Source organism: Diceros bicornis, chromosome 4 (genome assembly GCF_020826845.1).
Source record: "Diceros bicornis minor isolate mBicDic1 chromosome 4, mDicBic1.mat.cur, whole genome shotgun sequence".
Classification (NCBI taxonomy): Eukaryota; Metazoa; Chordata; class Mammalia; order Perissodactyla; family Rhinocerotidae; genus Diceros; species Diceros bicornis.
Window position 1 is genome coordinate 53714081 of NC_080743.1, and position 27488 is coordinate 53741568.

Sequence of the window (27488 nt, forward strand, 5' to 3'; positions counted from 1 at the left end):
GGCTACATTATAGGACAGCACAGGTTAGAGAATAACCATTACACCATAAAATCATCTGCTTTATTTCCTTGTAGCAATAAACAAATTTAGTAAGATCTCACACTTAATAGCAAGTCCAAATGGCTTTCTCCCCCTGCTTAGATGCAGGTGGATTTCAGTTCAGCCCCGGGGGCCGTCTCTCCTGCTGCTTTTGCCTCCTCATTAGATCCCCACACCTCCACCAAGGGATTGGGAGCCTCAGCCAGTCCTGCTCTCTCACAGATGGGGTCTCGGCTGTCTTGGCTGGTCACAGAGCTCTGCCCAAGTGGTGGCCTCACACCTTCCCTCCCAAGTTTGACTGATATTTCTGTAGCACTGTGTTGGCCCAAATGTTGTGCACTGAGGAGTTTCTATGTTTTTGAAGGCAGCGGGGCAGGTCAGTGAATCCAGGCTTCGGTTGGTGGGAGACCACAAAGAGCTATGCAAACTTTGTGTGGATTAAGTGATGTAAGAGTAAGAGGGTCATGTCAGCAATAGCGGGAAAGTGGTCGAATTTTGTCTGATCCCCAGGACACTGCGTTTGATTCTCAAGAATGGCGTTTTACTGAATTTTGCAAGACGAATTTCTCTATTGCACAGACAAGACTAACAGTATAAGAATGGAAGTCACAGAAACAATGACCTTATAAGACAAGTAGGAAAAAGTTTTGAGGTAGGACTTGAATGGTGATGGAGAGGTCTTGACCCTCAATGGGGGGCAAACGGTCAGGCCCAGGGAAGCTGTGGCACCTCAGGGGCTTCGATCTGGGTGCCATTACCCTTCACTCCCAAGTCCCTCCTGAGAGCAAAAGAGCATCCTGGAGCAAAGCAAAAGCACAAGAGGTTTCCCAGATCTACCAGAAGCGGAGGGTGAGACACAAGGACCAGAATGGAGAAGCAAAGAGGTTTAGACACAGAGAGAATTACAATGGGTTTGGTAACTATACCCCGAAGGGGAACTGGCTTTGTTTAAAGGGCCAAATTTTCCATGGAAGTCTGTCCATCCCTGAATATATTTCAAAGCTAGCTATGATGTGTATACAGATGTTAACATGAAAATTATATTTAAATAGTAGTAGTAAATAAGAGACTTTGGTTGAGTTATCTGACAGATTTACTCATAAAAATGGGAAACAGTTATTAGAATGTTGTCATTAAACAAAGACAAAAACAGGATTTATAAAAGAGACAGAAAAGAGAGGAGAAACAAAAAGCCACAGATCGCCTGGGAATGGGGAATTGAATTTTTCTTTTCCTTCGTAAACAAGGAAAGTCAAAAACCTGAGGACAGCAAAAATATCATAATAAATATTTTGAGCTTACTTTGCATCCTAGCCTAGACCAAACCAGAAGAATAGGTATCAACATCACTTTAGCAATAACCACGTGGCTTTCAACTTTCTTTACTGAGGCATGCTAAATAGAAGTGACGAAAAGTGTACACTTCAAAAACCTTCACCGGTGTAAACCCACCTGAATAACTACTGATGTAGCGCCCAGACTAAGGTGTAGAGCATTTCCAGACCCCAGAAATCTTCCTCCTGCCTCTTTCCATGCAAGAGCTCACAGAGTGATCTCCACCCCTGCCACCTGCCAACTCCTATCAATACAGGTTAGTTTTTCCTGCCCTTTACCTTCACATAAATTGAATCATAAAGTATGTACTGGGTTTTTTGTGGAAGAGGGGCATGGGTCTGACTTCTTTCACTCCACGTTGTGTCTGTGAAATTTATCCATGTTTCTCGTGTGGTTCTTTGTTTCTGTGTGTGTTCCTCGTATGAATATAACTCAATATATTTCTTTCTTCCACTATTCTTGGACACGTGAGTTGTTTCTAGTTTAGGATATTTTGAACTGGCATGAACTTTCTTTTAAATGTCTTTTGGTGGTGATGAAAATAATGAGCATAATAAGAACTTTTCATATATCGAGGCATATGGGGAAGCCATTTTTGTTTTAAAACCTGATTTGGCCTGAACTTGTTTTTCCCAAAGTGGCTTGACTTATGGCCTGTCAAACATGCACTGTATGCCTGCTTTAAACATTAAACATTATCCCAAAGCAAAGAAGGTACTCTATGAAGATAGGGATGAATGCCTCCCTTCCTCTGAGGCCAATCAATGCCAGCACTTCTTTGAAGACAAGCATTCCTTCCCAGAAACCAGGGTCAGATTGACCTGCTGTGTATGTGCTAAACTGCAGTGAAACATCTCCTTGTGACTTTGAACAAAAAGCTATTCCTATCACGCTTGATGTACGCTCTTTGTTCTGAAACGATATATAATCATGCTGTAAACCACACTTCTCCAGAGTGCATTCTTCCCTGGTGGAGACTACACTTGTGGTCTAGTCCTCAGCTTGGCTCAGATAAATCTCACCTTATCTTTCTTATCTACAGACTGGTTATTGATTATTTGTTTCAACAGTGGACATATTCACACATTTCTCTAGGGCAGCCCATTCCAATAGAAATATAATGCCAGTCACAGGAATTTTAAATTTTCTAGTAGATACATTTTCAAAAGTAGAGGTGAAATCTATCTCAATAATATTCTGTGAGACCTACCACATATCAAAAATATTATCATTGCAACATGTGACACTAGCAACATTTCGAGTGTTCAGTGGCTACATGTGGCTTGTAGCTACCATAGTGGACAGCACAGGTCTAAGGTATAGAGCTAAAAGTAGAATTTCTGGGCCACAGCACACAACTGTGTATGTACGACCATTTGCTGACAGTTACAAAAATTTTTCCAACATTGTTGAACTTATGTATACTCTTACCAGAAAGGAATGACAGTTTCCAGTGCTCCCCATACGGTCAACATTTGGAATTGTCAGTCTTTTTTTTTTTTTTTTTTTTTTTTTGGTCAGGTTTATGAGGTGATAGTTACATACAGTAAAATTCACCATATTAGATTACACTACGTATTTTTCAATGATATCATTTGTTTGCAAAGCTGGATTTTGGTGGTTGCTGTGATAAAAAAGCAAGTACCATGCGAATAATCCATGTGGAACAAGAAATGAAGGTGGCAGTTTGAGAAGCTGTGCAGTGCACAACACCAAGGTATACGTTTTTGAAATGTCAGAACACTGAAAAAAGCCAACCACTCTATGAACTTTTGCAGAGAGTCAAGAGAACACATAAGGATATCCACAGCACCAGCCACCTACCCACAAAATATAGAAATCTATGTGAACTCAGCAAACAACAGCACTCCCCAAGTAAAGTGATGTTCTTGTTGTCAGCCAGTGTATCAGGAGATTAGGGCAAACAGGAAAGAGAGAGAGAGAGAGAGAGAAAGAGAGAGAGAATTTGCAGCAATTAAAGATTATTCATTAACTAAATCAATTTAATGTTAGTCAAAGTTTTAAAGTTAACTATGGATCTTGAAATCATAAATTAAGCTGATACATATTGGTACAGGAGGATGTTGGAATCATATATTGGTATACATGGAATCATATATTAGAAGACACCTAAAAATATTTCCCCCAAATTGCAAATGGAATAATTGAGTCCTGAGGTTTCTAGAATTATAAGAATTTATCCCCTTTTAAAGATATCGTCTGGTATATTTAATTGGCTTGAACATACAACTTTAAAATTTTATCAGCTGAAATACTTATTGGAAGTAATGTTTGCTTATTTGACCAGTACAACCAGTATGGGAAATGTAGGAAGTCCAACTTAGTTACGATTTTCAAGCCAAAATAAACCCAAGACTTGAATATACTAGAATATTATGCTACCAGTATTTCCTACGTTACGAGAAAATCTGAAAGAAAATATGTAATAGTTTTTAGACAAAAATTATTAAACCATTCTAATTTTTCTGAGTCACTTTGATAAATAAAAAATCAACATGAGATAAACTTTTTCAATGCCATTATATATTAAATACTTAAATTATTTAAATTGTTTAAAAGTACTATGATTCTTCTCTGTTGTTAACTTGATTTATTTTCTTTTTTTGTACCAAGCAATCAAGACCATTAGCTTAATCTACGGCTAAATCTTTTATTTTTCCATGTTACAAATTCGGCAACAAATTTTTTTGTGAAGGAAATAGCACATTTAAAGCATAAGTAGTAAAACATTTTTTCTAGCAATTCTTAATTCTCTTATTTTAAATTTATATATAAATTTATATAAGTGATTATTACTGTCCTTAAACTAATCTGGGCAGTAATGCCTTTAAATTTTTAGAGACCTAATTTGTCTATTCCCTCCAGAGGAAGAGAAAATATGTTGATTTGCTTCTGAGAAAATATATTTATAAAAAGGAAAGGTTCCATCAACCTGCTGGGCATTCTAAAGGAACTAATTGTGGCAAGTAACATTATTTAAGGTGGAAACAGAGGCAATGATATCTATTAACAACGCTTACTGGTGAGGGAAACAAAAAGAAATAATGTAGCAACATGAGGTCCTTGAAGGACTCTCATTGCTAAAAATCGGAGTAATTCCATGATATCCTTTTGAGTCACACAAGATATCGTCTTTACCAGCATACGTATCTATGCATGAAGTCATTGCTTTTCATGATTTTATTAAGGGCTGAATTTGCTTATGGTTCTGGAAAGTATTAAATCTTGATTTGTATAGTTGTCAGAATTGTTCATGTTGCTGACGTAATTGCTTGTTTGTAATGATATAAATGTCTTTCCTCTCTTTTCTGTAGTCTAATTTAAACAATCTTTAAAAGATATTAAAGAAAAAATTTTTAGCTATTTAGAAACTTGAGTATACCAATCAAAGAAAGTGGCTCCTCGCAGGTTAGAAATTCAGTTTTCTTCCCGCACTAAGACTCCGTTTAAGTGTAGCAATTTATTAAAGCCAAGAGTTCCTGTGGAGGAATCGTGTGCATTCAGAGCATCCTTAATATGGATACTCCACTTTTCGCAGAAATTGGCAACGATTGATTGGGCCCATAATGTTCTCTCCATGGAGACACAAGAGGTGAACAACTTCTCATTGCTACTGTCTCCAGTACCAAGAAATACCGGAATCCTCAGCACAAAAGGCAATCAGAAAAGACTCACAGACCAGATTAGCTGTCATCTACTACCTAACAGGGAATGGATCCCTGTCAACCGCCATTTGCTGTCCAACATATGCAATAGAATATCTCTGTGTAATGTTCAAACCCCCTTCTGTCGTACCTCCCCCTTAGTTAAGTCAGGAGAGCACCACCCCCCTTCTTAGAATATCGTGGATAGATGTACAGAAAGATTGTTGTGTTGGCAAATAATGAAGAAAGGGACATTGATAGAGTTGGAAAAGAAATTGGACAATAATTTGGTACCCCCTCTCTGGAAGGCAAATTTGCAGGATTTACTAAAATTAGGAGCATATAAACACCACAATGTAGCAATTGCACCGCCAGCTGTCCACACTATGGAAATACCTGCATAAGTAGCCAAAGATATGTGAACAAGAATGAGGGTTGCAGCATGATTTGTAATCATAAAACCATGAAACCAACTTAATTTAAAAAGCAATATGAAAAAGGTTAAATAAATAACGCACAAACTATGGAAGAAATGTCTTTGTCAAAAATAATGCAGAGGATGACTATGATGATGATTCCACTGATCACAACATTGTTGATAGAGCCATTACCAAATCCAGGCACGTCCTGGGGATAGGACACTTTTGCTGGCCTCACATTACAGATGAAAAAATTGTGGCACATCAACACCAAATCCTGGCAAGGATGTGGAGCAACAGGAACTCTCATTCATTGCTGGTGGGAATGCAAAGTGGTACAGCCACTTTGGAAGACAGTTTGGCAGTTTCTTACAAAACTAAATATATTCGTAACATATGATCCAGCAATCACACTCCTTGCTATTTATCCACAGGAGTTGAAAAGTTATGCCCACGCAAAAACTTGCACACGGACGTTTATAGCAGCTTTATTCATAATTGCCAAAACTTAGAAGCAATGAAGATGTTTTCCAACAGTTGCATGGATAAATAAACAGTGGTACACCCAGACAATGGGATATTATTCAGCACTAAAAAGAAAGGAGCTACCGAGCCATGAAAAGACATGGAGGCATCTTCAATGCGTATTACTAAGTGACAGAGGCCAAGGCGAAAAGGCTCCATACTGTATAATTCCAACTCTACAACATTCTGGAAAAGGCAAAACCATGGAGAGAGGAAAAACATCAGTGGTTGTCAGAGGTGCAGGGAGGGGGATGAATGGGCGGAGCAGGAAGGATTTTTAGGGCAGTGAAAATACTCTGTATGATACTATAATGGTGGATACATGCCATTATATGTTTGTCCAAACCCATGGAATGTAAAACACCAGGAGTGAACTGCAATGTAAACTATGGACTTTGGGAGATTATGATGTGTCAATGTAGATTCACCAACTGTAACGACTGTACCGCTCTGGTAGGGATGTTTATGAAGAGGGAGGCTATGCATATGGGAGGGGGACAGGGAGCATATGAGAAATCTCTGTACCTTCCCCTCTGTCTTGAAATGAGTACAGCCATGTTTGGCCATTCCGTTGACCTACAGCCACCAGCACACAAAGAAATATAAAGCGGCTTTCTGTGTGGTGGGAACTGGCCCTTCTCCCATGGAGAGAGTTGCAAATTGGAACACTTCAAGGCTCTTTGGGCATCGTAGTTCGGGACGGACTGGCCAATGTGCTGGGCTGGGACGATAACCAGGGAGAACAATGCACATACACAACTGCTGGGCTGGGACGATAGCCAGGGGGCTCAACGCACGGATGACACTGATAACCATTTGTGCATGGGAACACTAAATGCTTGCTCTGCAAACTCTGTAACTGCTTACTCTGGAAATTACTGATGCTATATAAACTGCTGGAAACTGAGGCCTGGTGAGAGTCTCACCTGTGGAGGGCACGCCTTGCCCAGGACCTCTGATGATCGGAGTCCTGCCTAGCCGAGTCGACTGAAGGGACTCTCCCTGGCAGTGGGGCGTGGATGTTGTGAGTAACCGATCTGATGTGTTTTCTTTTCGGTCAACCTGGTGTTTCTCTTTCCGGTTGATTTGTGTCATTTCCCTTCAGTCGATTTGGTGTTTCCCTTTCCGATCAATCTGATGTTTTTCCCTCTCATTATATGACCTATTCGAATCTGCTGCTATCTCAGTTGATCTGGTGTTTCCCTTTCTGATCGATCTGGTGTTTTTCCCTTTAATTATTTGACCTATTCGGATCAGTTTGCGGACTATCGCCTTTACTCTCCTGTGTATAATAAAATATACCTTCAGTCCATTTGTTTGGAGTGGAAAGTTTCTTTTATGTCTCCGATCGAATCCACCGAACCTCTCAAAACACCCTCCAATTTTGCTCTGAACCTGAAATGCTCTAAAAAATAGTCTTAGTTTTAAAAGTAAGCACACTTGAGAAACTCAATCTTCCCAAAGTAAGCATTTTGAAAAATGAATGCAAGCATGTCTAGAAAATTAGACACACACACACACACACACACAGAGACATTGAAGGAACAGAAGTTCGACTTACTCTTCCAAGCCTATAAAGGGCAGAATAAAGATTTCATCCCACCACACCAGAACCCGCGTTCCTAGGTCTCTGTTTCAGAAATTCCTCTAATTTCCGTATAAACGGGACATCCCAGCAGATGTTGTGTGAGAATCGGGTTGGGGACGTGGGATGGCTCCTGACGGGTATTAGACGTGAGGTGGATAGGACCCAGAACACAGGAGGGTAAATTTTATATGAGGGAATCCACAGGTGACCAAGAGCAGGAAACAGAGGAGGCTCAGTTAAAAACCACACCCACTCTACGTCCCTGGGTGGGCTCGAACCACCAACCGTTCAGTTAACAGCCGAACGCGCTAACCGATTGCGCCACAGAGACGCAGGAGACTGACTCGCCTGGCCTTGTTAGGGAGTGAGCACCTACTAACCTCTGGGCTCTGCCGCCCGCCTTGCAGGAAAACCGCAAGTTCCAAAGCCTCGGAAAACCAGAGAGATTACCATAATGAATCGTGTTGTTCCTCTCGTGGGAAACCTGTGCGTTGGGTGATTCCGAAGGCAGAAGGGCAGCGGAACGGCCTCTCCCTCCCTCCTTGCCCATGACTCGATTCAGAAGGCAGCACCTCCGGAGTCGCCCGGGGCGCGACCCTCCCGGGCCTGAGCCGAGTGGGGCCCAAGGATCCCTAAACGCCCCGTGGGCTCCCGGGATGGCTCTTCCCCTCGCCTCGCCTTCACCCGACCGCCCTTCGTCGCCAGCTCTCCCCAGGCCCGGGACGGATGCGCGGGCTGGAACGAGTGGGAAGGACATAGAGCGGTCAGAGAACGAGCGTTTGCCCACCCTTCCGAGAGGCCTTCGGGGCCAGTGGGGTGCTGCCGCTTCCTTCTTCGGATTCTTGGGTCCAGCACGCGAGCTCCGTGAGGGCAGGCGTCGTGTCGATGGTCGCCCGTGGGCCCCCTGGCCGAGAACAGGGTCTGGCACTCACCAGGGCTCTATTAGGTCTTGTTGAATTCATACATCGTCTTTAGCTTTTAGTCCCATGAAGAACCCTGAGACTGGAAAGAATGAAACGTTTCTCACAGCTAAATTTCTTCTTAAAAGGTCTTTTTTTCTAGTTAATTGTGCAGCATTCCGTGGGGGTGGGGGTGGGGGTGGGGCACAGAAAAGGCCTACAGCGCACCGTCTGCACGCTTGAGCTCCCCGCGCCCAGCTCCGCTGCGTTCGTGTGCTCAGTGCGGTCGGTGGGGCCGGTGGGGACCCGGGGGCGGGAAAAGGGATGGGGCCAAAAGGCAAGCGCGAAGCAGAGGGAAAGAAGCAGTGGAGGCGACTACCGGGTCAGCAAGACCTCCTAGGAGGCCTGTGCAGAGGCAAGGGCCAGACCCTGCGGAGATGAGAAGCGTTTTTGTTATCCTAGCAGAATGAGGAGGAAAGGAGGGGAAAAACAGAGAGAGAACAGGAAAGAACGAAAAACGCGAAGGCCTGTGGCTCTCTAAAATAAAGCAGCAAAATATTACGAAAGCTTTTACGTCAAAACGACCTCGAGAAAGCACAGCAGCTGCCAGCAGGCCGCTGGCTCTGGGCGACCCCGCAGTGTTTACTACTCTGCGTTGTGCCTGCAGCACCTGTGGTTCCAGTCCGAGTCACGGGGGTATCCGGTCACTTTATGGCGGGAATTAAAAATCTCTGCATCAGCCTCGCTGTTTACCTGCGGCGAGAGAGCAGTTACCTGCGGCTCCGGAGCTCTCCGCGCCGAGAACAGAAAGGAAACCCCACGGCGCGCACACCGTGAGCGTTCTAGAGAAACGCTGAACTTGCTCCGAGTCCGAACATGCACCGGACCTATCGGAGAAGGTGCCGCCTTGTATTGGCATGTTTCCACTTCCGCCCCCATTTTTCTGGTTGAGATATTTCAAACATCAGTGGGGCCTTTTTAGACCAAATGACAGGAAACGACAGTTCGCACTCCAACTGGATCCTTTAAATAAAATGTAATAAAATCTAAACTTGATAACGTCCCCCTCCTGCAACTTTTTGGCTAACAGTAATATGACAGAAGTATACTTCACCTTAGGCGCACAACTCAGGGAATTTTAATAAAAGTAGCCACTACCTAGGTCAAGCTATAGAATATTGGCGTCACTCCAAAGATTTAGACCTCCTTTCCTGTCAGTCTTCACACCATCCGCGCTTAGGCAATCCGTATTCTGATTTCTGTCTCCATAGATCATTTTTGCCTGTTTTCTTTGTGCGTGTGTGTGAGGAAGATTAGCCCTGAGCTAACATCTGATGCCAATCCTCCTCTCTTTGCTGAGGAAGATTGGCCCTGGGCTAACATCCGTGCCCATCTTCCTCTACTCTTACATGGGACTCCGCCACAGCATGGCTTGACAAGCGGGGCTTCGGTGCGCGCCCGGGATCCGAACCCGCCCACCCCAGGCCGCCAAAGCAGGAGGGCGCGCCCTTTAACCACTACACCACCAGGCGGGCCCCAGTTTTGGCTGTTCTTGAACTTCCCAGAAATGAATATGCTTTTTGTGCCTGGCTTCTTTTTTCTTTTTCTTTTCTTTTCATGTAACATAATGCTTTTGAGATGCAGCCATTCTGTTGTGTGTATCAGTAGATCAGTTCGGTATTACTGATGAGTGCTGTTTCAATGTGTGAATACACTACAGTTGATGGGCAATTGGGATATTTCCAGTTTGGGCTATGGTGAATAAGGCTGCTATGGATATTCTTGCACGAGTCTTTTTGTGGGCTTGTGCATTCATCTCTTCTGAGTATAAACCTAGTGGTGGAATTGCCAGGTCATGGCGTATTTATATTTTTAACCTTATTAGAAACTACCGGTTTTCCAGGATGGTGCACTATTCTACACTCTCACCAGCAACAGGAGATACAGTTGCTACACATTCTTGTCAGCACGTGGTGTTCTCTGTCTCTTAAATTTTACCCGTTCTGGTGGGTGTGTAATGGTATATCATAGTATTTTAAGTGCGTGTTTCCCTAATGAGTAATGATGTCCTCTCTTATGCCTTTTCACCATAAAGAAATCTTCTTTAGTGAAGAGACCCTGTTCAAGAGTTTGTGCACTTTTAATTGGCACGACATTTTGCTTTTACTTTTCACATAAACTTTTTATAGTATTAGAATAGATTTAGATTTACAGAAAAGTTTTGAGTAGACCATACGGAGGATTTCCATAAACCCCACATCCTGTTTCCCCTATTATTAGCATCTTACATTGGAACGGTACATTTGTCATAATTAATGAATGAATACAGTATTATTGACTAAAGTCCCTCTTTTATTCAGAACTCCTTAGTTTTTACCTAATGCCCTTTTTCTGTTCCAGGATTCCCTCCAGGATATCCCCTTACATTTAGCTATTATGTCTCCTTATGCTCCCCTTGAGACCGTCACATTTTCTCAGGCTTTCCTTGTTATTGATGACCTTGAAAATTCTCAGGAATACTGGTCAGGTATTTTGTAGAATGTCCCTCAACTGAAATTTACCTGATGTTTTTCTCACGATTAGCCTGGAGTTTGGGGTGGGGGGGTGCAAAATGCCATTCTCACCACTTCGTACCACGGGTGTGTACTATCCACATGACTTATCCATGTTGATGTTAATCTTGATCATCTGGCTGAGTTGGTGTTTGTTAGATTTCTGCACTGTAAAGTTAATCTTTTTACCCCATTTCTATACCGTCTCTTGGGAAGGAGGTCACTCTGAGTATCCTACTCTCAAGGAGGGTAGAGTATCTACATAAGTTATTTGGGATACTTCTGCATGGGACATTTGTCTATTTTCCTTACTTATTTATTTCTATCAGTATGGACTCATGGATATTTATTTTATACTTTGGGGATATAACTCAATACCATTTTATTTATTTTGTCGCCCAAATTGTTCCAGTTTCGGCCATTGTGAGTTCTTTCAGTTGGCTTCTGTATCCCTTTGACATACCCCCATCACCGTGGAAGGTTTTTTTTGTTGGTTGAGTTGGTTTTTTTCTTTAGTATTTTCTGGCACTGCAAGATGCTCCAGGCTGATCTTGTGTATTTCCTGCCCCAGTCCTAGATACAGCCACTTCTCCAAAGAGCCCTGATTCCTTTCACTGGTGGCTTGACTTTTTATTATGGGTGTCTAAAGTTTTTTATATTCAGAATTTGAATCACTTGTTAGATAAATGGCTGCAAATAACTTCTCCCAGTCTGGCTTGCCTTTTCACTTTCTTCTTTTTTTTCTTTCTTTTTTTTTTTTGTGAGGAAGATCAGCCCTGAGCTAACATCCATGCTAATCCTCCTCGTTTTTGCTGAGGAAGACTGGTTCTGAGCTAACATCTATTGCCAAGCATCCTCCTTTTTTTCCCCAAAGCCCCGGTAGATAGTTGTATGTCATAGTTGCACATCCTTCTAGTTGCTGTATGTGGGACGCAGCCTCAGCATGGCCGGAGAAGCGGTGGTCGGTGCGCGCCCGGGATCCGAACCCGGGCCGCCAGTAGCGGAGCGCGCGCACTTAACCGCTAAGCCACGGGGCCAGCCCTCACTTTCTTATGATTATATTTGATGAGCATAGTTTTTTTTATTTTTATGAAATCCAATATCCTATATAGATTTTCTTTTATTGTTAAGGCCTTTGTGTTCTCTGAGAAATCTCTCCTACCCCAGAATCAGGAGTATGTTACCCTGCTTTTAATTCTACGAGCTTTAGATATTTAATTTTGACTTTTAACTCTATGGCTCATCTCAAATTCATTTCCTGAACACAGCAGGCTTGGAAATACTAAACACTAGAGAATCACGGTGTACCCACCAACAATATGACCTCCCAGAAATGTACTTTATATTTTTATGTAAAAACATTCAGAATAGTTTCCTGCTCTCTTCTGGTGCTTTCCCCCATTTGTCCCTGTCTCCTCGCCACAACCCCTCGGCTGGAGAACTGGTGGAAACATTAGTATATGGAATCCAGTGGCTTTCCTTCCTACCTACCATCCAGGCATCAGGAAGCTTCAACTCTGCCGCTCCCACTACTTCTCACACCTACTAAACTGGTGACTAGAAACTAGAATGTGACTGCCAATCCACAGTGTCTCTAAACACTCATGGCTCCATAACCTCATATGCCACCAGTAACAGCGGTGGGGAGGTGGCCTCTGCTCACTGCCGCCAACTCTCTTGAGTGTATCTCATTTCTATCCAGAGCCCAACTTGCAAGGGAATCTGAGAAGTATAACTTCTAGCTTTCCAAACTTTTCAACTAGAAGGAGGATGGAATGGATTTTGAGTGAGCCAAGCCACACTTAAAGTTATTTTTAATCCCCCCACAAGAGCATTGCATAGTTTTCAAAGACATAGCCTTTTTTAAATATGCAGAGAGAAGATGGGATAAAAGGACACATACTAAACTCCTTAGAGTGTGCCTGCTGGAAGTGGAGAAGGGAATGGGAGTGAGATAAAGAGAGGAAATAATGAAAGACAGGCAGAGCCTTGCTCAGAGCAGCCACCACCGTGTGTCCTGAACTAAGGAGCATAATCATCTTCATCCTTTGCGCCTGGGATCTAAGAAAATATAGTAACTGATCAGTGAGATGGAATTCCAAAACTGCTATAGGAAAACAGACAATTTACCCAAGCTGACCAGTCTATTAACGAAGGCAGGAAGAAACCTCTTTAAAAAACCAAAAAGAAAGAAACCACAAGGGAAGTGGTGGAAATGAGACTACGTCAGGAATCCCCGACACAACACACTAATATCTGCTAATTGTAATGGACCCAATCTTCTCAGACTGGATATAAAACTAAATTCCAGATACAGCAGTTTATTAGACAGAAAAGGATTAAATATTAAGAGCAGTACCAGACTAATTATAAACAAAAGAATAAAACAGTGAAAACATGAATATCAGACAAAGGTAAAGAGCAAAAGAAAGCTTTAAAGGACAGGAGCAAAATCCCAGCATCTTCACGGAATCTACTCTAACGGTCTTTCCCCGAACCGGCCTCCCTAGGTGGCTGCAGAGGGTATGGTGAGGGGAAGAAATCCTGGAGTGAAATTTTCATTTATTCACTCTTGTATAGGACTCTGTAAGGCCTAAGAATTCAAAAGCAAGATTCTATCCTTCCCTTTTCTAGGGACTCAAAAGAGGCATAGGAAGGAGAGAAACTCAATCATCACTCAGATCTTCTGGAGTCACTGAGACACATCCCCACTAGTCCAGCTGTCTGAACTGTCGCTGGGTCTTGAATGCCTGCTTGGGGAAAAGAACTGGTGTTCCTATCTAGGTTGAGAGGAAAGGGTTTGGGAGGCACCAAGCAATGGGAGGGCAAAGAGAATGTGTCAGCGAGTGAGGAAATAAACTTTCCATTGGTCCACGCCAGATATGGAGCAGAGAGAAGAAACTGGATGGATTTCTGATGCTTTTCGACAGAGACCTTTTATCCACTTGTAACGAGCCTACTTCAAAATTAGGCTTTTTCAAATCTGGTATTTGGATTTGAATGCCAAACTTTATAGTGTTGCCTGACATAAATCTTCTATGCCAGCCTTTGCTCTGGGCGTCCTTTGTGTTCATTGATTACATCTTCCAAAAATGACACTGAGAACATCTATTTTGGAACTGTTTTTTCCAAGTCCTTGCAGTGAATCTTTCTGATTTGAGCTAGTGTGCCCTGCTGCTGGGAAGCTTTGGTATTCAGTGATAGTATTCTCGCCTCCCATGCTGGAGACCCAGATTCCATTCCCAGCAGAATGCAGTGTGCACAATAATCTTACTTGAACACTGTATTGCTCAGGCATTTTAGGTGGATTCAAGGTTCTGACCTCCAGGAACAGCCCCGACGTTACGGGGTGGGGGGATGGGGTGGAGAAATAGGAACTGAAACCCCTCGGGTTATTTCCAAGTGGAAGACATCAAGGAATTTGTGTGAAAAGGGACTTTGCAGAGACTATGTCTTTGAAGCGCAAGTGCGTCTGATGGGTCTCTGAGGTTTTGCATATGCGGGCCTAAAATCAGTGTTACTTTTATTCTTTCTCCTGTTGGCTCCCTGGAATCCAAAGAGTCATCTGGTCACTGATTGGCATGCTGGATCTTGGACAGACCACTAGGTCACGTCTCACTATGGAGAGGGGATCAAGAAATGAAATTGCCAAAAGGAGAGATGCCACAAGGCTGGGCAGACAGCCCTGTGGAGAGGGAGGAGTGAGGGGCCCAGGGAAGGGAGAGACCTGTGGGGAGGAATCCACAGGGAGATGAGAGGAACTGTGTAGACTGGCCTCAAGCCTTCCTGTGGAGGTAGGCCTCAGTCTTTTGGTGGTCTTGGTAAAATTAAGGATGAGCTCCAAGTGGAGAGCAGCACATACAGGAAAATCATTTCTATCACCCCTGTTTGTTTTATAGTCCACCAGGGAAGTCTTCTGTTTAGAGGATCATTTTTATGCTTATGAGGAAGCAGCACTTGGGGGAGACCATGACAATCACTAGCTCTGGAGGTTTGGAGCAGGAGACTCTGGAAAGTGAAAGCCCAGGGATCATCTGGTTTGCCCACATGGTCTTCATCAACTACTTTCCTCAGCAAAGCTTTTGTGGGTCCCAGATATCAAATCACAGGTGCCACGTTGGCATGTTGAGTAAGTGCCCCTGCTAATTTTTTTCTTGAAGGGATAAGAAATGATTGACCCAGAGCCACGTTAGGGAGATGCAAGAGCAGAGCTTAAAGTGCTTTTCTCCATCTTGTCCTCTCTCTGCTACCTCTGAACACCAATCTTTCACACACGCTAGTTCAAAATAGCCTTCCATCTCTATGGAAGTTTAGAATCTTTCATAATTGCTGTAAGCCATGTTTCCTTCTTGCTTCTATAAATCTTCTAGGGTTGATTTTGAGAAGCTGGTCAGCAACCCAGACTAGTTCAACATCCTGGATCATTTGTCTGGCTTTGGTATTATGGTAAAGCCTGATTCATACAATGAGTTAAGAAGTGTTCCCTTGGCTTCTATTTCCTGGAAGAGATTGCAGAGAATTGGTATCATTTCTTGCCTAAATGTTTGGTAGAATTTACCAGCCAAACCATCTAAGTCTGGTGCTTTGTGTCAGAAGGTTATTAATTGTTGCCACAGTTTAATAGATATAGGCCTGTTTAGATTATCGATTTCTCCTTGGTAACTTGTGTCTTTTAAGGGTTTGGTCCATTTCATCTAAGATATCAAGTTTGTGAGCAGAGAGGTGTTCGTAATATTCCTTTATTATCGTTTAATGTCCTTGGGATCGGTACTGAGGGTCCTTCTTTCATTTCTGCTATCAGTAATTTGTATCTTCTCTCTTTATTTCTTGCTTAGCCTGGCTAGAGGTGTATCAATTTTATTGATCATCTGAAAGAATGAGCTTTTGGTTTCATTATTTTTCTCTATGAACTTCCTGTTTTCAATTTTGTTGATTTCTGCTCTAGTTTTTACTATTTCTTTTCTTATGCTTACTTTGGATTTGATTTGTTCTTTTTCTTTTCTTTTTCTTTTATTTTCTTGCTGTTTCCTAAAGTGGAAGCCTAGATTATTGACTTTAGTCCTTTCTTCTTTGCTAACGCATGCATTCAACGCTATGGATTTCCCTCTAAGTGTTACTTTTTTTTTTTTTTTTGGTGAGGAAGAGTGGCCCTGAGCTAACATCTGTTGCCCATCTTCCTCTTTTTTCTGAGGAAGATTGGCCCTGAGCTAACACCTGTACCCATCTTTCTCTACTTCATACGTGGGATGCCTGCCACAGCATGGGTTGATAAGCAGTGCATATGTCCACGCCCAGGATCCGAACCCACGAACCCTGAGTCCATGCTCAGGATCTGAACCCACGAACCCGAACCCCGGGCCACTGAAGTGGAGCACGCGAACTTAACCACTACGCCACCTGGCCGGCCCCCCTCAAGCGTTACTTTTGCAGCATCCCACACATATTTAGAAGTCGTGTTTTCATTTTCATGGAGCTCAAAATAGTTAATTTCTCTTGACACTTTTTCTTTGATCCATGTGGCACTTGAAGTGTGTTGTATAATCTCCAAAGTTTGGGGGTTTCCTGCTATCTTTCTGTTATTGATTTCAAGTTTAATTATTCCGTTGTGATCTGAGAGCATGCATTGTATGATTTCTCTTCATTTAAATTTCTTGAGATGTGTTTTATGGTCCAGAATGTGGTCTATCTTGGTGAATGTTCCTTGTAAGCTTGAAAAGAATGTGTATTTTGCTGTTGTAGGATGAAATAATGTATAAATGTCAGTTGGATCCAATTGATTGATGGGTCTGTTCAGTTCAACTATATCCTCACTGAATTTGTGCCCACTGGACTTGTCAATTACTGATAGATGGGTATTGGAGTCTCCAACTATAACAATGAACTTGTCTATTTCTCTGTGCACTTCTATCAGTTTTTGCCTCACATATTTTCACGCTGTGCTGTTAGGTGTCTACTCATCAAGTATTGTTATATCTTTTGGAGAATTGACCCCTTTATCATTATGTAATGCTCCTCTTTGTTTCTGATCATTTTTCTTGCTCTGAAGTCTGCTCTGTCTGAACTTAGTATAACTAACACTCCAGGTTTCTTTTGATTAATATTAGCGTGGTAATTGTTTCTCTATCTCTTTACTTTTAATTTATCTGCATCTTTGTATTTAAGGTAAGTTTCTTATTTGAAATATGGTGTTGGAAGAGAGCTCTATGGATACCCTGGACTGTGAGAAAGATAAACAAGTGGGTCCTAGGGAAAATTAAGCCTGAACTATTGCTGGAGGCAAAAATGATAAAACTGAGGCTGTCCCACTTTGGGCGCATCATGAGAAGGCAGGATTCTTTGGGAAAGATGATAATGGTGTGAAAAGTAGAGGGCAGCAGGAAAAGAGGAAGACCAAATATGCTACGGATTGACTCCATAAAGGAAGCCATAGGAGCTGAGTAGGGCTGGTGAGGACGTGACATTGTGGACATCACTCATTCCTAGAGTAGCCAGGATCAGAGCTGACATGACGGCATGTAACACACACAAGTTTCTTATAGGTGACATACAGTTGGGTCTTGTTTTCCACTCCTGTAGTCTCTGTTTTTTTTTACTGATGTATTTAGACCATTCACATTTAAAGTGATTATTGATGTAGTTGGATTAATATCTACCATATTTCTAACTGTTTGTATTCATTGCTCTTGTTCATTGTTCCCTTTTTTTTTCTTCCGCTCTTTTTCACTCTTCTCTGGTTTTAATTGAGTATTTTACATGATTCTATTTTCTCTCCTCTCCTAGCATATCAACCATATTTCTTTTTAAAAAATGTTTAGTGGCTGCCCTATAGTTTGCAATATACATTTACAATTAATCTAAGTCAACTTTCAAATAACACTATAATGCTTCACAGGCAGCACAGGTTCTTAAAAAAAGAGTATTCCCAATTACTCCTTAATCATCCCTCATAATGTTGTTGTCATTCATTTAATTTCTCCATAAGCTGTAATCACCCAATATTGTTTCTCTATAATTGCTTTCAACAAACTGTTATCTGTTAGATCAATTAACAATAAGAGAATTAAAAGATTTTATTTTTATCTTCATTTAGTCCTTCTCTAATGTTCTTCCTTGCCTTAGATTTGAGTTTCTAACCTTTGTCATTTTCCTCTCTGAAGAACTTCTTTTAACATTCCTTGCAAGGCAGATTTACTGGCAAAAACTCCTTCAATTTTTATTTATCTGAGAAAGTCTTTATTTCTCCTTCACTTTTGAAGGATAATTTCACAGGATACAGAATTCTAGGTTGTTGGGGGTTTTCTTTCAACACTTTACATATTACACTGCATTCTCTACTTGCTTGCATGGTTTCTGAAGAGAACTCCAATGTAATACTTACCCTTGTTCTTCTATAGAAAGGTGTTTGTTTCCCTCAGACTTCTTTCAAAGAAGTCTGCTCTCTTTGTCTTTGATTCTGCGCAGTGTGAATATTATATGCTGTGATGGTTAATGTTATGTGTCAACTTGACTGGGCTGTGGTGCCCAGATATTGGTCAAAATTACTCTGGATGCTTCTGTGAAGGTGTTTTGGGGATGAGATTAACATTTACGTTGGTGGACTTTAAGTAAGGCAAATCGCCCTCCATAACATGGGCAGGCCTCATCTAATCAATTGAAGGCTTTAATAGAACAAAGAGTGACATCCCCCAAACAAGAAGGAATTCTGCCAGCAGACTGCCTTTGGACTCAAACTGCAACTGTTCCCTGAGTCTCCATCAGAATTTGGACTCATCAAACCTCCACAAGTGCATAAGCCTTTTCCTCAAAGTAATATGTATTACATTTTACACACACACACACACACACACACACACACACACTGCTGATTCTGTTTCTGTGGAGAACCCTAACGAATACATATTTTTGGTACAGGGACTGGTTCTAGAAGAACAGAATCTTAAGAATGTCTTTTAATTGGTTCTGAGGTTTTTGGAATGGCCTCTCCAATCTGGTTAGATTTAAAGACACTAATGTCTCTATTTACAGTAGTAAAGAGAGCACTGATAGTCCATGACACGATGTGGCAACAGATATGCAAAATATCACCACTGGATACTCCTTCTCAACACTTATAAGAGGCATGAATCTGGGTGACCATGTCGCCAGAACATTTGTGTCAAACTAATGAGTATAATGAGATAGGCTCAGTCCATCACCCAATAGAAGTGGTATATATGAGATTGGGTCCATGTAGGCCCTGAAGGTGCAAGTAAGTTCCATGAAGAAGTGCCACAAATGCCCATGGTCCCCACTCCTGCTACACTACCTTCTCTCTCGCAGCCTGCACCTGTGGTCTCATGGGGAGTTCCCTACAATGGACAGAGAAAGAGAAGACTGGGTCCTGGTTTACAGATGGTTCTGCAAGATATGCAGGCACCACCCAAAAGTGGACAGCTGCAGCACTACAGCAGCTGTCTGGGACATCCCTCAGGGACAGTGGTGAAGGGAAATCCTCCCAGCAGGCAGAACTTTGAGTTATGTACCTGGTTGTTCATTTTACTTGGAAGGAACATGATGGGAAAATTGGTGACAAGGATTCTGGTGAAGAGCTATGTGGATAGAACTCTCAGAATAAATGAAAAACATGAAGATATTTGTGTCCCATGTGAGTGCTCACCAAAATGCTCTGACCTCAGCAGAGGAGGATTTTAATAATCATGTGGATAGGATAGGATGGCCAATTCCGTGGATACCAGTCAGCCTGTTTCCTCAGCCACCTCGTCATCAGCCAATGGGCTTTTGAGCAAAGTATCCATGTTTATGCATAGGCTCAGCAACATGGGCTTCCACTCTCCGAGGTTGACCTGGCTACAGTTCCTGCTGAGTGCCCAATCTGCCAGCAGCAGAGACAAACACTGAGTCCCCAGTATGGCCTCATTCCCCAGGGTGAGCTGCCAGCTACCTGGTGGCAGGTTGATTACATTGGACCACTTCCATCACGGAAGGGACAGTGTTTTGTTCTTACTGGAATACACACTTATTCTGAATACGGATTTGCCTTTCCTACACACAATGCTTCTGCCAAGACTACCATCCGTGGACTTACAGAATGCCTTATTCACCCTCATGGCATTTCACACAGCAGTGCTTTTTGTTATTTACTGGATTGTGTCCTTCCTCCCAAATTCATATGTTGACGCCTAACCACCACTGTGACCATATTTGGAGGTAGGGACTTGAAGGATGTAACTAAGGTTATATGAGGTTGGCTGGGCCCTAATCCAATAGGACTGGTGTCTTTATAAGAAGAGGAAGAGACACCAGAGCTCTGTCTCTGTGCACACAGAGGAAAGGCCATGTGAGGGCACAGAGAAAAGGCGGCCATCAATAGGTCAGGAAGAGAGGCTTCACCAAAACCAACCCTGCTGCCACCTTGATCTTGGACTTCTAGCCTCCAGAACTGTGAGAAAATAAATTCTTATTGTTTAAGCCACCCAGTCAATGACATTTTGTTATGGCAGCCCAAGCAGACTAATACACTTCTGATCAAGGAACTGACTTCACAGAATATGAAGTGTGGCAATGAGCCCATGCTCGTGGAATTCACTAGTCTTACCGTGTTCACCGCCATCCAGAAGCAGCTGACTGGAGATTCCAGCTTAATGACCTTTTGAAGACTCAGTTACAATGCCATCTAGGTTGCTACACATTGTGGGGCTGGGCAAGATTCTCCAAGAGGCTGTGTATGCTCTGGACTGACATCCAGTATGTGGTGCTGTTTCTCCCATAGCCAGGATTTGTGGTCCAGGAGTCAAGGGGTGGTAATAGCAGTGGCACCACTCACTGTTACCTCTGACGACCCACTAACAAAACTTTTCCTTCCTGTCTCCACAATTTTCTGCTCTATTTGCCTAGAGGTCTTAGTTCCTATGCTTCTACCAGGAGACATAGTGATTCCATTGAACTGGAAATGAGGAGTGCCAGCTGGTACTTTGAGTTCCTCATGCCTCTAAATCAACAGGAAAGAAAGGAGTTACTGTGCAGCTTGGCTGATTCATCCTGACTATTGAAGAGAAATTGAACAGCTGCTCCACAATGGAGGTAAGGAGGAGTATGTCTGAAATACAGGAGATCCCTTAGGGTGTCTCTTAGTATTACCATGCCCTGTGATTAAAGTCAATGGAAAACTACAACAACGCAATCCAATACTAATGGCCCAGATCCTTCAGGAATGAAGTTTTGGGTCACCTCACCAGGTAAAGAGCCACAACCAGCTGGGATGCTTGCTGAGGGCAAAGGGAATATGGAATGGGTAGGTGGAAGAAGACGATTGTAAATACCAGCTACAATCATGTGGCCAGTTACACAAACAAGGACTATAATTGTCATGAGAATTTCTTCCTTATAAAATATCTCTGTTTTCTTTCCTCTCTTATTTCCTTATCATGTAACATAAGATGTATTGACTTTCTCTCATTGTATGTAAGTATTGCTAACGTTACATCATAGTATTCAAATTACGGGATATCAAGGAGAAGAGTAAACATCACCCAAGAACTACGCGTCCTCTTCTGGGGAAAATAGTTAGTGCTTTTCGGCTACATGCAGGATAGCTGTATCATGTTATGCAGAAGTATGACCTGTTATTGTCTTTATTCAGAAATCAAGTATGGTGTTAGGAGGTGCATACGGGTGTCAAATTGACAAGGGGTGGACTTGTGATGGTTAATTTTATGTGGCAACTTGGCTGGGCCATGGTGCCTAGATATTTGTTCAAACATCTTTTCTGGATGTTTCTCTGAAGGTCTTTCTTGGATTAGATTAACATTTAAATCAGGGAACTTTGGGTGAAGCAGGTTGCCCTCCATGATGTGACTAGACTTCATCCAATCAATTGAAGGTCTGAATAGAACAGGAAGACTGGTCTCCCTTAGTAAGAGGGAATTCTCCAGCACATTGCCTTCAGACTTCATCTGCACCATCAGCTGTCCTGGCTCTCCAGCCTGCTTAACCTACACTGCAGGTCTTGAACATCCTAGACCCCTTAGTTGCACGAGTCAATTCCTTAGCATGTAGATAGATAGATAGATAGATAGATAGATAGATGGATGGATGGATGGATGGATGGATGGATGGGTGGGTGGGTGGGTGGGAGGGAGGGAGGGAAGAAAGAATGACAGAAAAGGAAAGATCCTATTGGATCTGTTTCTCTGGAGAATCATGAGTACACACTTTCTTTCTTTCTTCACCTTCCGGTGTTCTCATTTCACGCATGTTACATCTTTTGTAATTGTACCACAGTTCTTGGATATTCTGTTCTATTTTATTCATTCTCTTTTTTTCTGTGCTTTGCAATTTGGGGAGTTTCTATTGACACACCTCTAAGCTTATTGATTCTTTCCTTGGCAATGCCCAGTCTACTGATTAGCCCATCAAAGGCATTCTTCTTTTCTCTTTCTAATTTCTATCATTTCCTTTCGATTCTTTCTTTAAAAATTATTTTATTGAGGTCATAATGGTTTATGACATTGTGTAATTTCACGTGCACGTTATTATATATCAGTTTCTGTATAGACTACATCGTGCTCACCACCAATAGTCTAGTTTTTATCTGTCACCATACATATGTGCCCCTTTACCCCTTTGGACCACCCCCCACCACATTCCCCTCTGGTACCCACTAATCCGTTCTCCTTATCCCTGTGTTTGTTTATCTTCCACATATGAGTGAAATCATACAGTGTTTGTCTTTCTCTGTCTGGCTTATTTCACTTAATGTAATACACTCAGCGTCCATCCATGTCGTTGCAAATAGCATGATTGTGTCTTTTATGGCTGAGTAGTATTCCATTGTGTATATATATACCGCGTCTTCTCTATCCATTCATCAGTTGATGGGCACTTGGATTGCTTCGATCTCTTGGGTATTGTGAACAATGCTGCAATCAATATAGGGATGCATAAGTCTCTTTGAATTGTTGATTTCATGTGTTTTGGATAAATACCCAATAGCGAGATAGCTGTATCATATGGTATTTCTATTTCTAATTTTTTAAGAAATCTCCATATTGTTTTCCATAGTGGCTGCACCAGTTTGCATTCCCACCAGCAGTGTATGCGAGTTCCCTTTTCTCCACATCCTCTCCAACATTTGTTATTTTTGTCTTGTTAATTATAGCCATTCTGATGGATGTAAGGTGATATCTGATTGTCGTTGTGATTTGCATTTCCCTAATAATTAGTGATGTTGAACATCTTTTCACGTGCCTGTTGGCCATCTCTGTATCTTCCTTGGGACACTGTCTGTTCATATCCTCTGCCCATTTTTGGATCGGGTTATTTGTTTTGTTGTTGTATGAATTCTTTATCTATTTTGGAAATTAACCCCTTGTTGGATATATGATTTGCAGGTAATTTCTCCCAGTTGGTGGGTAGTCTTTTCGTTTTGTTCATGGTTTCCTTTGCCTTGCAGAAACTTTTTAGTCTGATGTAGTCCCACTTGTTTTTTTCTTTTGTTTCCCTTGCCTGAGTAGACATGGTATTCAAAAAGGTACTGCTAAGACCCATGTCAAAGAGTGTACTACCTATATTTTCTTCTCAGAGGTTTATGGCTTCAGGTCTTACATTCAAGTCTTTAATTCATTTTGAGTTGATTTTTGTGTACAGTGTAAGATAATAGTCTACTTTCATTCTTTTGCATGTGGCTGTCCAGTTTTTCCAACACCGTTTATTGAAGAGACTTTCCTTTCTCCATTGTATGTTCTTGGCTCCTTTGTTGAAGATTAGCTGACCATAGATGTGTGGTTTTATTTCTGGGCTTTCAATTCTGTCCCATTGATCTGTGTGTCTGTTTTTGTGCCACTATCATGCTGTTTTATTACTAGAGCTTTGTAGTATATTTTGAAGTGGGGGATTATGATGCCTCCAGCTTTGTTCTTTTTTCTCAGGATTGCTTTGGCTATTCCATATAAACTTTTGTTGTTCCATATAAATTTTAGGACTTTTTGTTCTATATCTGAGAAGAATGTCATTGGGATTCTGATTGGGATTGCATTGAATCTGTAGATTGCTTTAGGTAATGTAGACATTTTAACTATGTTTATTCTTCCAATCCATGAGCATTGAATATCTCTCCATTTCTTTACATTTTCTTCAATTTCCTTCAATAATGTCTTATAGTTTTCAGTGCATAGGTATTTTACCTCCTTGGTTGAATTTATTCCTAGATATTTTATTCTTCTTGTTGTGATTGTCAATGGGATTGTATTCCTGACTTCATTTTCTGCTAGTTCGTTATTACTGTATAGAAATGCAACTGATTTTTGGTGGTTGATTTTGTACCCTCCTACTTTGCTGTAGTTGTTGATTATTTCTAATAGTTTTCTGGTGGATTCTTTAGGGTTTTCTATATACACAATCATGTCATCTGCAAACAGTGAGTTTTACTTTTTCCTTTCCAATTTGGATACCTTTTATTTCTTTTTCTTGCCTAATTGCTCTGGCCAAAACCTCCAGTACTTTGTTGAATAGGATGGGTGAGAGTAGGCACGCTTATCTTGTTCCTGTCCTCAGAGGGCTGGCTTTCAGTTTTTCACCGTTAAGTATGATGTCGGCGTGAGTACCTATGTTAAGGTACTTTCCTTCTAGGCCCATCTTATTGAGGGTTTTTATCATAAATGGATATTGGATCTTGTCACATGCTTTCTCTGCATCTGTGGAGATGATTGTGTGATTTTATATTTTTGTGTGTGTGAGGAAGATCAGCCCTGAGCTAACATCCATGCCAATCCTTCTCTTTTTGCTGCCACAGCATGGCTTGACAAGCGGTGTGTCAGTGCGCTCCCGGGATCCGAACCTGAGGACCCCGGGCCGCCAAAGCAGAGTGTGCGCGCTTAACCACTACGCCACTGGGCTGGCCACCTGATTGTGTGATTTTTTTATTCCTCATTTTGTTAATGTGGTGTATCACATTGATTTATTTGCAGATGTTGAACTATCCCTGTGATCCTGGTGTAAATCCCTCTTGGTCGTGGTGTAGGATCCTTTTAATTATTACTGTATTCGACTTGCCAATGTTTTTTGAGGATTTTTGCATATGTTCATCAGTGACATTGGCCTGTAATTTCCTTCTTTGTGTTGTCCTTGTCTGATTTAGGTATCAGGGTAATGTTGGCCTCATAGAATGAGTCAGGGGAGCATTCTGTCTTCTTCAATTCTTCGGAGTAGTTTGAGAAGGAGAGGTATTAACTCTTCTTTGAATGTTTGCTAGAATTCTCCGGAGAAGCCATCTGGGTCCTAGACTTTTGTTTTTTGCGAGGTTTTGATTGCTGTTTCTATTTCTTTACTTGTGATTGGTCTATTCAGATTCTCAATTTCTCCTTGATTCAGTTTTGGGGAGGTTGTATGAGTCCAAGAATTTATCCATTTCTTCTAATTTATCCAGTACATTGGCATATAGTTTTTCACAGTATTCTCTTACAATCCTTTGTGTTTCTGTGGTATCCATTGTAATTTCTCCTCTTTCATTTTTAATTTTATTGACGTGAGACTTCTCTCTTCTTTTCTTAGTGAGCTAAGGCTTTCTCAATTTTGTTTATCTTCTCAAAGAGCCAGCTCTTTGTGTCATTGATCCTTTCTATTGTTGTTGTTTTTTTTTAGCCTCTATTTCATTTCTTTCTGCTTTAATTTTTATTATTTCCCTCCTTCTGCTGACTTTAGGCTTTGTTTGTTCTTTTTCTTCTGGTTCAGTTAGGTGTAGTTTAAGATTAGCTATTTGAGATTTTTCTTGTTTGTTGAGCTAGGTCTGTTTGCTATAAATTCCCCTTTTAGTACCACTTTTGCTGCATCCCATAAGAGTTCGTATGTTGTGTTTTCGTTTTCATTTGTCTCCTGGTATTTTTTTATTTCTCCTTTGATTTCTTCATTGATCCAGTGGTTGTTCAGTAGCATGTTGTTTAAGTTCCACATATTTGCGCCTTCCCCAGCTTTTTCCTTGTAGCTGATTTCCAGTTTCATAGCATTGTGGTTGGAAAAGATGCTTGATATGATTTCAATCTCCTTCAATTTATTGAGGCTTGCTTTATTTCCTGACATATGGTCTATCTTTGAGAATGGACCATGTGCACTTGAGAAGAATGTGTATTCTGCTGGTTTGGGATGGAATGTTCTATACATATCTATCAAGTCTTCCAGTCTAGTCTTTCATTTAAGGCCACTGCTTCCTTGTTGACTTTCTGTCTGGATGATCTGTCCATTGAGGTAAGTGGGGTGTTGAGGTCCCCTACTATTATTGTGTTGCTGTCGATTTCTCCCTTTAGGTGGTTGTAGTTGCTTTATATACTTTGCTGCTCCCGTGTTAGGTGCACATATATCTATAAGTGTCATGTCCTCTTGGTGGAATGTCCCTTTTATCATTATATAGTGCCCCTCTTTGTGTCTCATTTTCTTTTTTATCTTGGAGTCCACTTTGTCGGATAAAAGTATGGCTACACCTGCTTTCTTTTGCTTGCCATTTGCTTGGAGTTTCGTCTTCCATGCCTTCAGCCTGAGCCTATGTTTGTCTTGAGAGCTGAGATGTGTTTCTCAGAGGCAGCATATTGTTGGGTCTTGTTTTTTTAAACCATCCAGCCACTCTCTGTCTTTTGAATGGAGGATCCAATCCATTTACATTTAGAGTGATTATTGCTATATGAGGCCTTAGTACTGCCATTTTAGCTCTTGTTTTCCAGGTGTTCTGTATTTCCAGTGTTTCTATTCCCTTGTATTTCTGACTGCCATGTCACTTTGGTGGTTTTCTGTGATAGTTTTCTCAGTTTTCTCTTTATTTATGGTTTGTGTCTCTGCTCTGATCTTTTGCTTTGTGGTTGCCATGAGGTTTGTATAAAAAGACCTCATAGATGAAACAGTCCATTTTCTGATAGCCTCTTTTCTCCATTAGCCTAAGCAGGTTCCATCCCTTTCCTCTTCCCCTTCTGAGTTATCGTTGTCACAAATTATTCTTTTTTGTGTTGTGAGTTTGTGACCCAACTGAAGTTTTTATAATTATTTTTGATGCTTTCCTTCCTTTTATCTTTTATGTTACAATTAAGTGTTTGCTAACCTGTTCTGATAGAGAGCTGCAATTTTCTGCTTTTGTCTGTCTATTTATGTCCTTGCCCAAAGCTTTGTAAACGTTTGCTTTTTGTTACAGGTAGGAAGGCTTCCTTCATCGTTTGTGGTAGGGGAAGTCTAGTGGTAATGAACTCTCTCAGCTTTTGTTTATCTGGGAAAGCTTTTATTTCTCCATCATATCTGAAGTATAGTTTCACTGGATAGAGAATTCTTGCCTGAAAGTTTTTTCTTCCAGTATGTTGACTATATCATTCCATTCTCTCCTAGCCTGTAAGGTTTCTGCCAAGAAATCCATTGAAAGCCTGTTAGGGGCTCCTTTGAAGGTTATTTTCCTCTGCCTTGCTGCCCTGAATATTTTTTTTCCTTGTCATTGACTT

The 27488-nt window shown here is 41.5% G+C and overlaps 1 non-coding gene across 1 annotated transcript; it reads right to left on the reverse strand.

Moving 5' to 3' along the window:
- Positions 1-7828: 7828 nt before the first annotated feature.
- TRNAN-GUU (transfer RNA asparagine (anticodon GUU)) lies at positions 7829-7902 on the reverse strand. The gene has a single exon. It is a non-coding gene; the product is annotated as a tRNA-Asn (tRNA).
- Between the last annotated feature and the right edge of the window lie 19586 nt (positions 7903-27488).